We start from the raw sequence: 16,641 nt of genomic DNA, 5'->3' as shown, positions 1-16,641 counted from the left end.
GTCATGTATGGATGTGTCAGTTGAACGATGAAGAAATCTGAGCGCCAAAGAATTGATGCTTTTCAACTGTGGTGTTGGAGAAGATTCTTGAGAGTCCCTTGGACTGCAAGGAAATCCAACCAGTCCATTCTAAAGGAGATTGGTCCTGGGTGTTCTTTGGAAGGAATTATGCTAAAGCTGAAAGTCCAGTACTTTGGCCACCTCATGCGAAGTGTTGACTCATTGGAAAAGACCCTGATGCTGGGAGGGATTGGGTGTAGGAGGAGAAGGGGACGACAGAGGATGAGATGGCTGGATGGCATCACCGACTCTATAGACTTGAGTTTGGGTAAACTCTGGGAGTTAGTGATGGACAGGGAGGCCTGGCGTGCTGAGATTCATGGGGTCTCAAAGAGTTGGGCACAACTGAGTGACTGAACTGAACTGAACTGAATCCTATGGTTTTGTAGACTTTCCCATGTTTGAGTTTCATCTGATTATGTCCTCAATATGATGTTTATTTCTTCATCTCCGGTATGTCTTGTTAACCAGAAGTTCTCTAAAGTTTAATCAGACTCAGATTAAACATTGTTGTGTATACATTATATTGCATTACTTTATAAGCTGCATAATTTCAAGTTGTTTCACAATGAGTTATGCTAATTCTGAATGTTTGGTTAAGTTCTGATTTTCACATTTTCTTATTGTTAAAACATAGTTTTAAAAAATTATTTCATAGAAATATTGAAAGGTTTCCAGTATCTATTTTTTTGTTATTACCTTTGCTTGTAAAAGAATAATCATAATGCTTTCCATTTCATAACTCATCATCACAGTTTTATATATATATGTGTGTGTGTATGTTTGTATGTGTGTGTGTGTGTGTTTGCATGTGTGTGTGTGTGTATGGAAAGAGAATTTGAAATTTTACATGCATAAGCTATTTTTGAAGTAGCTTTAAAATGTTACCTGTATGTTTATTCTCTAACATTTTAGCATAGTAACTTTATCTTTTAAAATAGCTCTGTTGTATTCCTGAGATTAATTTTCTTATTTTGGAGAAAACATTAGGAGTTTTCACAGTTTTCCTTTGATTTGAGGTTATAATTTACTAACAAGGTGTCCCAGGTAAAGTAAGTGGTTAGTGCATGGCTCAGCCTTCACAGCAGGAACCTCAAGCCCAGCAGGAGGGTTTGATTGAACAGTAACCACACCAATTGTTCGATCTGCTGAAATATAAATTATATGGAAAAACGTAAAAGTGAGTTGGTATTTTAGCTGGGAAAATATATATGATTTAGATTCTGAGGAAAATTAGCTTTAAACAAGAGAAAAATAGAAGTCTAAATTTCTGTATGAGAAAGCTAAGACCAAGAGAGCTGTGGGATCCTTCCTGTGAGATTTCTTCATCATCTGAGTAATGCAGACACTTCTATAGAAAACTACTACAGAAATACAATAAAGAAATCCCCACACATTTTTACCTGTAGCTCTTCAACATTCTGTTTAAATAATAGGACTTTGCCTTTTTAAAATTATCTTATCATTTGATGGGTCTTTGTTTTCTTTATGGAAAATATATTATGGGCATTAGTGATTATGGACAAAGTCAGTTACTCAAAAATGCAAAACTATGATGCTGATAGCAAATATTCTTGATGTGCCTGGGAGATTTAATTTGAGGATGAAAGCATCTTATTCAGAGACAATGGTTCTTTTGACTTCCTAGCTGCATCATTCAGCCTTTGCATTGATTTTTCGTCAGTTATATTTGTCATCTCTGAGGGAGAACATTATACAAAGTACAAAGTAAAAAAATATGGGTGGAAAATTTCCCTTCCCACTTTTGTCCACACACACCTTTTTAAGGTGTTTTTTTTTTTTTAACTTTTGTAGAAGTTTTGGCAAGAGATGAATGTATTTCGTCATTTTTAATAAGGAGTCTTGCTGGATATATTTTATCCTAAGTCATGGCAGCTACTTTTCAAAACATTCCTTGTTGTTGTAGCTATTATAACCTTTGTGACCACAAATACTCATTACTTGAACCAGTTATTTCCATGTAATTTTCTGATGCTTCAGTACAGACAGGGTAATATGTTTAGCTATTAATCAGGGGACTTTCCTGGGGCTGAAGCTTAACTTTTGGAGTGGTGAAAATAATAGGTTAATTAACCCTGCCAATTACATTTGCGATCTGTGTCTTTTTGTTCCCTTTTATAAACACTGGGAATTTTAAGAAAAGAATGTGGATATTTGGTGATAAATTTGAATAATCAAGTCTAACATGGTATTTTAATGATGCCAAAGGTCATTTTGGGGCTTCCCTGGTAGCTCAGTGGTAAAGAATCTGCCTGCCAATGCAGGAGACATGGGTTCAGTCTCTGTGTACAGAGACTGTGTACATCCTGTAGGATGATTCCCCAGAGAAGGAAATAGCAACCCACTCCAGTATTCTTGCCTGGGGAATCCCATGGACAGAGGAGCCTGGTAGGCTATAGTTCATAAGGTTGCTAAGCTTCAGACACAACTTAGCCACTAAACAATGACAACAAGAAGGCCATTTGTATATTCATTTACCAAACATATCCAAACAGAAAAAAAAAAAGTGTCAGAGTAGGTTTTTTTAATTTACATTTTCTTTAGGGTCACTTACTCAGTCCACACTTTCACTGCTCACAGCTCTCCCTCCTCTGCGTGGTCGTGATACTCTTGGTCAGTGTCTAGGTCTGGCTGACAGTTGGCCTGGAGGCCGTGGTCCTCTTCCAGGGGCCCTCCTGGCTGCCAGCAGCCTAGCTTAGGCTTGTACACATGGAGGGTTATAGTGTTCTAAGAATACAACAAAATCCATAGCTTCTTCATGACAGATACAGAGTTTGCCCATCGTTTCCACTAACACAATGTCCAAGTCCAATTTAGATAGGAGTGGATAAATAGATTCTACCTCTTGATAGGACATATTGCAAATAATTGTGCCATTCTCCAACTACCACATACCTGAGAAAGTGGGAGAGTTTAAAGGACTCTTTTCAAGGTTTTCTTTTTTTAAAATTAAAAAAAATGTTTAAATTTTTATAAAGACTTCTTTATGTGAGTACTTTGTAAATTACTGAATATATAGTGGGTTATCATGTTCTTTTCATCATTTTTATTTCTGCAAATAAGATGTTTATATGTTAAAATCCTAAAAATAAAAATACCTGCTGCTTTCATAGTGTTAGTTTGCAAAGTATTCTCACCTTATTGTGCACTTAAACTTCCATTAAAAAACTCATAAGTGAGATCATTATTGTTGAAAATAGTTGAACACTATTTCACCTGCCTTTACTCTATGCTCACCAAAATTTTAGTTGCCTTTTAAGAAAACATTCTTCAACAACATCCCTTACACTTGATCCTGAAGTATTTTCTCTCACCTTAGATGGAAATATTAATAGTATTATTAGCAGAGTAGAAAAAAGTTACTAAAAAGTGCGTAGGTAGTTCAAACCATTAGATAATTGAATCTTACTGTTTATAAGTAAAATAATTAACTTTATTATGAGTGCTAGTTGTTTTGCTTGGTATATTTGAAAAAAGGTATGAGATAAATTTACATAGAAGTTGATTTAAGTACAATTTTTCTAACTCCACATTATTCTAATTTAGAAAGTATTAATTGCTTGCCTATACTATCAGATACAAAACAGCTGTGAAATCATGTAACAGGTCCACCAAATTCATTATAAGGTCCTTAGCTTATTGCCAGATGATTACTTAATGCTTTTCACTGAGTAGAAGTTATTTTAATATTAAACTACACACATTAATAATGGTGTAATATATGCATATTAATTAGATATTTATGTTAAATATTTTCACATTCAAGAATATGTCAGGTTTATTTATAATGGGTCAATCTGTCATAGAAAACATAAATTTATTTTATAGAATTTAAATAACCCAGGAAATCAATCAGATTAATTTGGGCATAGTGCATAGTCTTATACTACATCATGATTTATTGTAGTACTTATATAAGAATACTTCTTATTTAAAGCAAATTTTGTTAAAATAGTTTTGCTTTGAAAGTTGAATATTTTAAAAATATTCTATTATAAAAAATAAAGCTACCCAATGATGCTGCAAAATCTAGATGGAAAATCCATGACTTTAAAACATACTATGACTACTGCTAATAATAAAATTACTCATTGGAGAGTATAAATAATCACGTAATAATTATTCATTGAGATTGATTTTCTAAATGTTCTCTTGAAAATATTTGGTGTGAAAATAATTTGTAAATTCTTTTGATGGGAAAAAAAAAGCTTTCAAGTTCAAAATGTTTGGAATAGGTTGAAGACCATGGTACTTTTGGAGGGCTTCAATTCTCATTATTACGTCAAATATAATGCAGTAGCCACCTGCATTTTTGGAACATGCTACTTTAATAATATATGGTAACATAGTTTTACTAAACACATTTATGTAAGATCAAATTATAGGAAAAAATTTCAGAGTTATAAAATACTTTCGATATCAGATAAATTGACTCAATATGTTCTGATTATTTGTAGGTGGCAAATATCAAACACAAGTTCACTTTATTAATCTTTTGCTTTATAAAATACATATTCTTTTTATTTTGAAAGGTCTTATTTCAACTTCTTCATTAAATATTTTATAAAGATATTTCTTAACACTGGCTTGTAAACCATATAAAATGTTCAGAAATATCATTACAGTATGCTTCCTCTGTGATTTGAATGACAATTGAAGTGGTTGTTATATTTGATGCAGTGAAGATCTGCCTGTAGAACTGGCTCATAGTTTGCAAACAATGTTGAAACATTTTATGAAGATATCCTAAAGTACATAGATGTGTTTTTAAGAGACAGTTACAAACTATTATTTCTACATATTCAGAAGTCACTATTAGAAATATTTTAGAGTACTGTGCAAAGATGAAAATAATAAGATGTTAGTCCACATTATTATGGAATTTCAGATATTATTTATATTGTCATATATATGAAAAATGCTATTATCATAAGTGGATTTCAGTTTCAGCAACATGGTGGTTTAACAATATAAATTACATCTATATATATTGTTAGAAACAATCCCACTCTTTTTTGATCTTAAGTTTTCAATAAACCCAGTATTCTCCATCTGTCTACACTTATAGAAAAGATTGACAAGGCTGGAATTATGTTGTTATGTTTGATCCAAAGTTATGATTAGAATAATTGTGTGAATTCTTCAATTGTTATAGTGATGGTAACATATTTCCCTCTATTTCTAATGCCAGTTTTGACAGACTGACTGTTGTCATGTCAAGCAGGCTACTCTATTATTTCTATATGCAATGGAACTTCCAGTAATACCAACTTGTACCGCTTGAGTGTTCTTGGGATTGATAAAAGAAGTACGAAAAATCATTAAAGTATATTTGGTTTAAAAGAATCCTAGTAACTAGAAACTCTGATATGTGAATTCTCATTTAATCTGTTTTGTATAAATTTTAGAACATATGACATATTTATTTAAAAATCTTGCATGATGCACCAAATGTTAGAAAGGATTGTTCTTCAAGCACTAAAGTTCTATTTAACCATTTTGGACTACCTTTGTGGCTCAGTGGGTAAAGATTCCACCTGCAAATGCGGGTGACCTGGATTCGATTCCTGGGTAGGTAACACCCCTGGAGAAGGGAAAGTCTACCCACTCCAGTGTTCTGGCCTAGAGAATCCCATGGTTAAAGTCCATGGGGTTGCAAAGAGTGGGACACGACTGAGCTACTTTCACTTAACTTATATTACTCTTTGTGGTTACAAAAATAAAGGACATTTAAACAAAAATGAAAAAGTTTTTAAACGGAAATACTTTTGTTTCCTAGTTTCTAAGTAAGGATTGTCAGCTGATGTGCTGACAGTGCTAATATGAGGACTATAGCATACTTGAAGCTGATCAAGATACCACCACAAATGAACTCATCTACAACACAGAAACAGAGTTACCGATGTAGAAAATAACTTTAAGATTACCAGCGATAACGTGTGGAGGGATAAATTGGGAGACTGGGATTGACATACACACCACTATAATTAAAATAGGGTAGTTAATAAGGATCTACTGTATAGCACAGGGAACTCTACTAAACACACTGTAATGACCTATATGGGAAAAGGATCTAAAAAAGAGTGGATATATATGTACATATAACTGATTCACTTTGCTGTACATCTGAAACTAACACAACACTGTAAATCAACTCAAATAATAATTAAAAAAATAGACCACCTAGATAGACTGGTATCGAATAGCCAAACAGGTGTACTTATATATGACGTGGAAGCAAAATAGATTTGTTTCAGGCAGTGTACTGTGTATAAGAAGTAACATTACTTAAATCTGCTACTCTTCAGCATCAGAATCTTGACTGCAAACTGCCACTTTGCATTCATTTACTTCCCAGTTCACGTTCATTTACTCAGTTAACAGCATTTTAAAGTTTCCTTCCCTTCCTTCCTATATTCCTTCCTTCATTCCTTCTCCTTTCTCTGTCCCTTCTTTATTCTTTCAATTTATGATTTTGCAAAGAGTGGGAAAGTATCTGCAAAAAAACAAAACATTCATTTCGGAAACAGTAATTCACAATGAACTCTAATAAGACCAAATATATTATCCTAACCTAAAATACTATGTAATCTAGTGAGAGATGGTATTTGATAGAATCAACAGCATTGTAATTTAAATATTATGTATATAATTTTCATTGATATTTTGGGGCAGAAATGTCAACCTATTTTAGTACATTTTTCCTTTACAAGAAATAAAGAAATTTAAATGTTTGAAATAGAAAATCTTATATGTCAGCCTGAAAGAAAGTATAAATGTACAGAAGAAAAATTCACTTTTTGGCAAATTGGTGAGATTCATTTGTGAGGGAAAAGTCAGAAGTCTGTTTCTGTACATCTTACCTAATCTCTTTTCTAACAATATTTTTATGTAGACACATTAATGATCAAACTTTATGTGAATACTTTACATTATATAAACTAAGTACCATTAAGTCATAGAATTCACAATTCTACTTAACAGGAAAATAAAAGTCATGCTTCTCTGTCTTTTTTTCCTCTGCTCACTCTGCCACACCCATCCTGCTAATTAAGTTCCTCAACCTTGAAGATAATGATATTCCAATTTTTTTTGAAGAAATAAATTTAAGGATACATTTACATCATATTAAATGAAAACTGTACTTCTGAGAATAACCTTGAAAAGCGCCATAATATTTGCTCTTGCAACAGAATAAGGTCGTTTGTAGAAAGAGACAAGAATAAGAAAGAAGAAAGTCAAAGTATTGGTAACTATTGATAGCCCTTGAATTTTTGTCTAATTTATTATATACAGTCTGACAAAGCCCACATGATTTAGGTTTTAAGATTTTTCTGTGGGAAAATGGTATACAAATTTATTTGCTCTTATTTATGTACTAGAAATGTTTAGGATTTTGAACAGTGTTACCCTAATCTGAAGATTAAATAAATCATCTGAAAACAAAGCAAAACAAAGCTCATAGGTAATAAGGAAGTGTAGCTAGTTTCTCACATACATTATTTTATTCAAATAGGATTGTCCACATTCAAGAAGAAAATGAAAATCAGAAAAAAATTTAGGAGTCCAGGTTATTCCAGAAAATCAATAAGAAACATGGTGTATTTGACTATTCCTATTACTTGATTTTCATTAAATGTTTTAACCTAAAATGATTGGTGTTGAAGTGTACTAAATATGTGATATACTGCAAAATTTCTGTCTCAGTGTAAAATGATCATAAATTGAATTAAAATAGGTTTAAAACACCTAACATTATCTCTCCAGTAATGAAAAAAGTGGGAATAAAATAATAATTTTTAGGGTCTCTGTCTCGCATCTAGGCAAAAGTCTACAATAGTTTTTTTTCTACTCAAGTAATAACAAGTTAAACCATCAGCTCCTAATCTGTCCACCCTGTACAGACCTGCCAGCAACATGGCAGCAGAGAGACCAACAGTAAACAGTCAAAAGGGCAAAATTAAACAAGTCAAAGATTTAAATCTTGAACTATGAATTTGTTCTCAGCAAACTATTGTGCAAATAGACTGATTAGCTTGGAGGAAAGGACAGCTGGTGTCATTGTACATCTTCTTTCCTTCTTGCCCTGTGTTCCCATCCATCCAATTCTCCACCTTCCACTGTATGCCACATTTAGTTTTTCTGAGACTCTAAGATTTCTCAAGTTTTGATGATTTCTACAATCAAGGGTTTCTTCAAATCTGTTATAATTTTATCTGACTATATGTTCTGGAAGATTCTGAAGGCTTAGTAGATTGGGGTCGATTAATTCAGAAAACAGCAGATACCACAGAACTATTTCATAGCTCTCCAAATGGCAGCGTTCCAGAAGTATGGTGAGAGGTTTTATGGCCTGTAATAAATCAAAATTTCCATATAAAGTTGAGCACTTGTTTCCAAACCAACTCTAAAAACATTTTAAAATATCATACTGTACATTGAATATTAGTTTGGAAAAAACAAATGAAGAAAACATATTGCACGTCTAAATATTTAAAATTTTATCCTTCTATCATGACAAATACATCTTCAAAATGACAATGTCAAAAAACTGGTTCACATAATACTTATATAACAGGATGCCAACAAATATAAAGACAACTGAATTTTTTTTTTTTCATGACTAGCTATCATGAAGTGAGTTGGTGGCATCTAAATAAGAACTAAAATAATAATAATTCCATAAATTACAACATAGTATTTCATAAAATGTGTTCTCCTTACCATTATTTCAGCAAAATAATCTCATTATAATAAGGGATTTACTAAATGTTTATACTACTGATCTTAAGGTGTGCATTTTGAATACAATTGTATTCTTTTTTTAATCATTTAACAGAATTAAATGAAAGCAAATGTAGATATTCAAGGAAAGTAAATTAAATGTGAGAATCAAGAATATTTTTTTATGTTTTTCTAAGTAGAGTTTCTCTTAAGTATTCAAATGTTTATCTATATAAAACATAATTTATAAATACTGAATCAAAAATATACAAAAATAAAAACTTTAATTTTTGCAAAATTAATGAACTTTTATGTAATATGGTTTTACAAATAGAGTCCTTTACAATGCCTAGTGTCTCTGTACCTGGCATTGTTAGAAATTGATCCTATACTTCATGGATGTTTAAATGCACAGCAACATACATGCAAATTCAAGGATAATAAGAATTGTTTTACATGCCAAAATGTTTCATAGCTGCCTTGTACTTGATGTGCTAATTTTTTAGTGTTCTGGAACCATAAATTGGAATATGAACGGAAGCAAGAAAATGGATACTCAGCACTCCTGGGAAACAACCCTTTGTCATGCAAGAATCTCTTGCATTCTTACTCTCTGAGAGAAGGATTTGACAAGTTCATTAATTTGAATTTTTCTTACCTAAGCACATCTACAGCTCAATTCTCCTGCCCTCTGAAATACTGTCCATCTTTAAACTGAGCAGGGATATAAACCACTATATCCAAATGTGGTTACCTTTTGTTTGGAAGAAACAAGGAAAACATAGTGAATCAGGATAACCTTGGAGTCTGAAAGAGGTTAGTCACCAGACAGAGTATATAGTTTGGGTCCCAGGTTGTGCTGTGTGCTGGTGCTGACTGCTTGACCCCAATTGAGACAGGCATCTATAGTGTTCAATGCATTTATTTTCTCTGGGCTTGTGATCCCTGAAACTCCCTGAAAACACAGGATGGCAAGGAATTCCCATGCTTGGGTCTTGTGTCAATTCACAATTCTGTGACAGATGAAATGGCTTAGAAAGCCATTTGCAAACAGTGTACAGAACCAGTACCACAGCTGTATATATGGATTTATATGAATACATATCTATACAAATATATGCAGAGTATATCGTGAGAAATGCTGGGCTGAATGAAGCACAATCTGGAATCAAGATTGCTGGGAGAAATATCAATAACCTCAGATATGCAGATGACACCACCTTTATGGCAGAAAGTGAAGAGGAACTAAAGAGCTTCTTGATGAAAGTCAAAGAGGAGCATGAAAAAGATGGCTTAAAGCTCAACATTCAGAAAACTTAGATCATGGCATCCAGTCCCATCACATCATGGCAAATAGACGGGGAAACAGTGGAAACAGTGTCAGACTTTATTTGGGGGGCGCTCCAAAATCACTGCAGATGGTGACTGCAGCCATGAAATTAAAAGACGCTTACTCCTTGGAAGGAAAGTTATGATTAACATAGACAGCATATTAAAAAGCAGAGACATTACTTTGCCAACCAAAGGTTCATCAAGTCAAGGCTATGGTTTTTCCAGTAGTCATGTATGGATGTGAGATTTGGACTATGAAGAAAGCTGAGCACCAAAGAATTGATGCTTTTGAACTGTGGTGTTGGAAAAGACTCTTGGACTGCAAGGAGATCCAACCAGTCCATTCTAAAGGAGGTTAGTTCTGAGTGTTCATTGGACAGACTGATGTTGAAGCTGAAACTCCAATACAGTAGCCACCTGATGTGAAGAGCTGACTCATTCAAAAAGACCCTGATGTTGGGAAAGATTGAGAGCAGGAGGAGAAGGGGACGCCAGACGATGGGATGGTTGGATGGCATCACCGACTTGATGGATGTGAGTTTGTGTGAACTCTGGGAGTTGGTGATGGACAGGGAAGCCTGATGTGCTGCAGTCCATGGGGTTGCAAAGAGTCAGACACGACTGAGAGACTGAACTAAATGGAACTGATATATGAATATGGGCTTCCCTGGTGGCTCAGATGGTAAAGAATCTGCCTGCAATATAGAAGAACAAGGTTTGATCCCTGGGTCAAGAAGATCCCCTGGAAAAGCAAATGGCAACCCAAACCAATATTCTTGCCTGGAGAATCCCACGGACAGAGGAGCTTTGTAGCATACAGTCCATGAAATCAAACAGAATTGGGCACAACTGAGTGACAAAGCACGCACGTGCACACACACGCACACACATGCAAACACACGAACATATATATATATATATATGAAGTCTATATATACTTATTATCATAATGGGTTTATTTTTAAGTAAATATTGTTTTAAGACTAAGAGAGAATGCTACCTGGAAAATCAGAAGTCATTGACCATCTTCCTTAGGAAGAATTGATAAAAATAAGGACATGGGAGTAAGGGAAGAAAATATTTCTCATTGCATTTGCATATTAATATAAAAGATATAGTAGTAGAGCATTTAAACTGTGAGTTTAAAGGCAGTACAAGCAATTCTACTAAATTTATGTTATCTTCTTTTTTAATTTTTAAAATTATTTTATTGAAATATGTTGATTTACAATGTATTAATTTCTGCAGTATAACAAGTATATTTTTTTTCCATTATGGTTTATCATAGAACATCGAACATACAGTTCATTGTACTATACAGTAGTATAGTACTAAACTATACTTGTTTATTCATTTTATTTATTATTTACCTTCTTAAGCAGACTTGTATAAAAGTATTTTGCAGGGCTTCCCAGGTGGCTCAGTGGGCAAAGATTCTGCCTGCAGTGCAGGAGACCTGGGTTAGATCCCTGGGTTGAGACGATCCCGTGGAGAAGTAAATGGAAACCTGCTACAGGATTCTTGCCTGGAGAATCCCATGGACAGAGGAGCCTGGTGGGCTATAGTCCATAGGGTCACAAAGAGCCAGACACAACTGAAGCGAATGAGCATACATAAGTATTTTGCTACTCAGTTTTTGTTACATAAAAGATAACTATGATTGATAACATAAGGAAGATGCCCAGAAGCATTTCTGTTGAAATCTATTAATAATAGGAAAACAGAAGTTTTGGTATTTAGTGCTTATGGTATTTATCCCATATGCTTTTTTTTTTAATTTTTATTTTTACTTTATTTTGCTTTACAATACTGTATTGGTTTTGCCAAATTTAGAAAGATGGTAATGATATCCTATATGCTTTTAAGCCAATAGTATATATATACATACAGGAAATACTTGAAGAAGGAAGCCTCAAGAATGTCTTAGCTCCCTTCGGAACAGAACTATGACAATCTCTGACCACCATCAATGGTCTCAGTCAAAACAGAGGCTGATGTCTTCAAGGTTACAGGGTCATAACATTTAGCAGATAAGGCAGATGCAAAATCTACCTAAGAACTTACGGGAAATTTATAGATAGGTGTCAGGAAAAATTGAAGACATATTCTCTGAACCTAGAAATGCAACTTGGCAGGGGAAAAAAGGTTTGAAGAAGGAGTTAAGTGGGAGATAGTCATAGGAAATGTCAAGATAGCTGAAATAAATGAGTTAATGAATTTTACCTGGACTTAACCTTTTTAAAAATTCTGTGATCCAAGCTTTATTTTATTATTATTTGTTTTACCTCTAGGTTTATTCAATCTGGAAGCATCCCAAGATCTTTTGGGAATGATATTTTTGGGCAGTATTTGCTTGTTCATGTGGCATCACGAATAAAAAATAATAGTTTAATGTTATATTGGGGAAACTAAGCATTCAAATAGGTAAGCAGGGATTAGCTGCCTTCTGATTATAAAGAGGGCTCTTAGAGCTTAATCCCCAGGAGCTATTTGCTCCAGTGTTTTTAATGGCCCTTAATAGCTGAAGCCTGCATAGAACACATATGCATGTATTTATATTTGTATTGATACATATTTCATGTATCAATTTCTATTCCCTAGCTGGAATTTGTGCTGTGAATTACTATAGTACTCTTTTGTCTAAAATGTAATTATCTAATTATGTGTTCAGGGAGATGGCAGAGCTAGACTCATAGAGTACCAATTCACAAGCATTTAATTTTTGTTTTTAATAAGAAACTATGGGAAAAGGGATCTTTCTCCCTTTGCAATGGGGACACAGTACTCATGCTTAAGTGGTATTTTCAGAGTTGGAATCTTCCTTGCCAGCTCCTCTGGGCATCTCATTAAGTGTTTCTAGTGCTGCAGGGCAGTTTTGGCTTCTGATAGGACCCCTAAAGGAATCCTGTTAGTACATCTCAGGAGAAGAGGCCATGCAATGTGAACTTAAAGTAACTATGGAACATCAAATAATGCTAGCAAGATGTGGTCTTTAATTTTTTTAAGGATGATACAAATTCCTGTGAAGTCTCTTTTTAAGGTTCACTAAACTAGTCATAGCTTGCCTGGTGACACAGCAGTAAAGAACACTCCTGCAATGTATGAGACAAGGCAGGAGCCATGGGTTCAATTCCTGGGTCAGGAAGTTCCCCTTGATTAGGAAATGGCAACCCACTCCAGTATTCTTGCCTGCAAAATCCCATGGACAGCCCATGGGGTTGCAAAAGAGTTGGGCACAACTTAGTGACTCAAAAACAAAAACAAGACCACAAAAAGCCCCTCCTCAGTCCAAAGGTGGGTGAATCCTCATTTCACTTTGGACAGTCAGTGAAGACAGCAACTGGAAAACTTGTAGGTGGTAAGCCTGCTCTGATGCTATCCTTGGAAAACTAGTCATATTGTGAGCCCACACTGATTCATTCCCAAAATTTGGTTGAATCAAAAGAGCTGATGGAAATTTATGTGACTGGCCAGTAACACAGAAAAAGGATGAAACTGCACCTCGATTGAATTATATCAGCACCCTCCCAGGTGCTCAAAAAATTCAAACAACACAATCATCAGTATTTTACAAAGCTGAATGTCACATGTCTCTTTTGACAATGAAGACTCGGTTAAAACTACATTTTGGCACTCTGAGAGATGAATAAAAATCTATTTAAACGTGGTGTTTCTAATACTCAGTGTCACGTTTTACCGGTTGGCACACATTTATCACTTCATTTCCCAGTGCAGTAAACAACTCGTAACTCACTGGTTACTTTGATTGACAGCAGCCTTGGGCATTTCTTAGCACTCATGTTACAGTATTGCATAGAGTCAAACTTCCATGGTAATTGGCTTCCACAACAACAATAATAATAGAAATAATCATTCCAGAGTTAATTTAAAGGAGCCAAAAGAAGTCAGTCAAATACGAGGACAATAAATTATGAGGATTTCTCATTTAAGTAAGTAACAGGTTTAATGGCTTTCTCTAAGTACTGAGATCATTCAGCTGAACATCTGCTTTCCAGCTGTGCATATTGATATATTACTAGGTTTTTATTCCCCTCTACCCTAAATGTATCCATAAGATTTTAGGAGTTTCACTACCTGACTTTTTGACAAAGGCTTGATTGTGAATGATGTAAAAATGTCAAAAATTCTGGAGGCCATATTATGCCCAAGGTATTATTTTTCAATTGACTCCAAAGACAGATGTCCATGAACAATTAAACCATTCTCCAATCACACCTTTTTCCAGCTGGGATCAGAGAATTAAAAGGAAATAAGCCCTCATAATTTACTTATTGCTGGAGTTCCTATAGTTTCCTGACTGTTTAATGGAGTCTTATTGAATAATTCTATCAATGCAAAAACTATTTTGTCCATTGCTTGAAATTCTGAAATTGGCTTTTGGTATTAAATGTAGTATTTCTTCTCTTATAATAATTAATATACTGATCAACTACTCTTAGAGAAAGCTCATCGGAGGGATATTAGGTTATGTTAAACTTGCTAAATCCCAAGTCAATTCTTAAAGTGTTTAGTGAAGAAGTACCACACCAAAACAATCTGTACTAAAAAAAGTGAGCCTTGCTAATCAACATAGATGTAACCCAGTATCTTGTCTAATAGGGCAACATGGAGTGTGGTCTCCCCTCTCAACAACAACAAAAATCCCAGATAAGATGTTGTCTTCTTCCAATCAGCCTTTATCATTACCGTCACCATAGCAACTAAAGAGCTCAGAACTGCAACCTAAACAAGGGACCAAATAACATAAGCTTATGAGCCACTGCATTATCAGTGTTCATAAGAAACTAATTCAAAAAAAGCTCATCATACCCACAAAGGACAAGCCGTAATTCTCTTTCCCGTACCAAAAGTATGGTTAATAAAAGTATTTCACCATGTTCTGGGCTTTATGGATTAAACAGCTTAAGATATGGGATGATGTAAGCTAAGGGGACCATGTACTCATTCCAGTCCCAGGATGCACTTCACAATGGCAGTCCACAGACTGGCACAGCAATATCCAACCTAAGATGAGATTTATTGATTGATTGGTTTAATTTTATTAAATGACACTAAAGAAACACAGGTTTTTTTTTTTATAACAATATATGTAATTAGGAGAATACTATATATGAAAATACAATGTAGGACACATTTGGCCTGCCCCTAATGAGTTCTAAAAATAATAGACCCTTGAGCCATCACGACTTTTCAGATTCTTAAAAGAACATCATCATCTGTGAGATGTTTTCAAAATTCTCTATTATTTTTCAAACAGCAATAAGTTCCTAATCATTTTAGATGCATATCTGAGAAGAAAAGTTAACAGTGATTATAACAATGATAATAGTAATAATAAAATTAATAATAGTTAATAGTACTTGCATATATTATGGGCTTCCTTGATAGCTCAGACTGTACGGAATCTGCTCACAATACAGGAGACCTGGATTCTATCCCTGGGTCAGGAAGATTCCCTGGAGAAAGAATGGCAACCCAGTCCAGTATTCTTGCTTCAAGAATTCCATTCCAAAGGCCCAATAAAAGACTAAAAATACCATTTGATGTATATTTCTTCATCTCCTTTTATCATTAATTTTTGAATGTGCTATTTTATTCTATTACAATTCCATCTTTTTCATGTCAAATCTATATCTAATTTAAGCTCTGTGACTTTTACACTATTCTTGGCAAGATTCATTTTGGTTACCTTCCATAAATTTCTGTTTTTAAAATGGTAGCCTTTGAACACTTGCAACTTATAATTTCTATGCATTTAATATCTAACACGTCTGATCTGGTATTATACTTTAGCTCCAAAGACAGTCAAACTTTCCTTTTCCCTGGCTTCTCAGAAAACAGACCTACCAATGGAGAGGAGATTACAGGCTGGAATATTGCCAAGTGCCCTGGTGAGAAGGTTAGTCCAAAAGGTAGTTTAAAGCAGCTGAATTCTGGGAGATGAGAACAAACCAGAAATGAAGGCAGCCATTCCTGAGGGTAAATCTTGTATGAATGGGAGGGAAGCAAACAGGCCGACAGCAGCTATATCCCAGCTTTTCACACAGTGTGAAGAGAAGAAAATATCATCAGAGTCAGGGATCTGTGCACAAGTTTTCCCAACAGGCAGATAATAAGGCTTTCTTTGTGATTGACTGGGGACAAGTGGCATCAGAACCTGCAATCCCTAAAAAAGCAATAGACTCCTAGTCTCATGGGAAATCAGATAAATAAATATGAAGGTTCTAGTTACATGTTGTAGGTCTATTACCATTAAAATTATATAGTGAGGTAATCTGTGAAGTCAATTTGCTTCTCTACAAAATTATATAAAATTCTAGCTGCATCCTTAGATGCTCAATAGCCAAGACTTTTTCTTTCTTCCCTTTAAAATCAACTGAGATGCATTTGAAAAATAATAAAATGAGAAAAACTTTTGCATTTTTACCTGAAATTGTTAACTTTGTCACAGATTTAAAAATTCTAGAGACATGTTAAGTTCTT

The sequence above is a fragment of the Oryx dammah genome, unplaced genomic scaffold, assembly GCF_014754425.2.
Source record: "Oryx dammah isolate SB20612 unplaced genomic scaffold, SCBI_Odam_1.1 HiC_scaffold_4, whole genome shotgun sequence".
Taxonomy (NCBI): domain Eukaryota; kingdom Metazoa; phylum Chordata; class Mammalia; order Artiodactyla; family Bovidae; genus Oryx; species Oryx dammah.
Note: the sequence above shows the minus strand (reverse complement) of the source record.